The sequence below is a fragment of the Pundamilia nyererei genome, unplaced genomic scaffold (assembly GCF_000239375.1).
Source record: "Pundamilia nyererei isolate P.nyererei 1_Seehausen unplaced genomic scaffold, PunNye1.0 scaffold00065, whole genome shotgun sequence".
NCBI lineage: Eukaryota > Metazoa > Chordata > Actinopteri > Cichliformes > Cichlidae > Pundamilia > Pundamilia nyererei.
Genome location: NW_005187466.1, coordinates 1,319,042 through 1,320,784, shown reverse-complemented (window position 1 = coordinate 1,320,784; position 1,743 = coordinate 1,319,042).

Here is a 1,743-nt window from a genome sequence, read left to right as displayed (position 1 = left end):
CACACACACACACACACACACACACACACACACACACACACACACACACACACACACACACACACACACACACACACACACACACACTGACACCATGAATGACAGGGTAAGATAAAGGGATGACTTCTAATTTGCTAAAGGTCACAGTCTTGGTACTTAGAGCACCTTTTGAGAAAAATACCAAATCAATAATTGCATTTGCTAAACAGCAACATACATTTTAAAGACAAATAGCTTGCATAATTTTATAATTTACTCATGTAATGTGCTTTTGAAAGTGCAAGGTGACTGTCTTCTGTTTTAAACTAAAGGTAAAGTAGCAGTTGATTTTTTGTGAGAGGGTATGCGCATTGATGCTAATGTGGTTAACCAAATAAGATGTGATACAGTAGCAGTGGTTGCCTTTCTATAGTTTCATATTTGTGAGAGGTACAGTATGCTCCATAACACCTGGTATGAGCCACATTGGCTGGGAATTTTCTCCTTGGACATTAAGGACAATAGAGCAGCTGATAAAGATCCCCTCACATATGGATAGTGAGCTTTAGTAAAGTCCTAAGATCTGTCAATAAGACGTGAACTAAATCTCAACCTGCTCTGTAAGCCCAAGTGTTCTGGAGGACCTTGTTATTGTACTTTATCAGTTAATTTGCCATTTGAAAGTATACATTGATTTTCATTCAGCTGTTTTTTTTTTCTTGGCACAAGAGGACTGAGGTTGCTGTACAGTCAAGCTGTTGCACTCGTTTTCTCTCTAACTTAAGAACATATAAATATATAGAAAAATGGCATGGTCAAGAAAAGCCTTTATTCACCTTGAGGTGTGTCTGTATGTGTGTCTGAGACACAAAAGAGCAAATGGGGGAGGACCTGGTTTTCTTTTGTTACCACTATGCGATGTCACCAGGAGGGGAGGGTGGACAGGATGATGGGAATGTCCTTGGGGACTAGCCAACCTGTGCAAAACAAAACAATCGACAGACGCGGTGTTGCCGAAGCCCACGCTGTAAAATTCACATGAAAAGACAGTAATAGCCAGATTTCATGCACAGGCTGGGTCAAATTCTCACACCTGAAGTTACAGACATTTTTTTAAAATACTAAACTGCTGCGTTAAAAAAAAAAAGTCAATTAGATGTCTTTTTATTGCTAAAAGACATTTGCATAAAGCTGCTTATCTCCAGTGGAATCGGAATCTACTCAGTTTCCATTTATGACAGGATTCAGATTAAGGAAGCAAATTATTCAGTGGAATTAACATGACATTTCTTTGCCAATAACAGGGCGTTTTTACACCCAGACAGCCTGTAATTATGCTGCTTGATGAAAAAAGACAGGCTCGCTGAGAACCAATTGGAGAGTCAATTAGGTTATTATCTCACACAGCATGTGAAGGTACAGTTCATGTAACATTCTGGCACAAAACAGCTTAACCTTGCAGACCTCTCTGCCCCCCTTAAAATATAGCTAAGAACCTTTAGCTTGAGGTTCTGGTGTTTTATTGGGCCAATGCGTCTTATCCCCGAGCGTAAAATGATGCCATTTTGTCAGATTCTGTACGTGTGTCTCTTCTTTACACACAAGGTGTCCTTTGGCACCGGAGCCTTAGCACATCAGCTGCAGCAGTACTGGCTGCAGAAGCATTATGACATTGCTCTGCTTTGATCATCGAGCTCTGACCTGTTCATGTTGGACTAAAAAAATCTTTTACTCAAATACAGGATGAAGATAAGGCCAAAACTG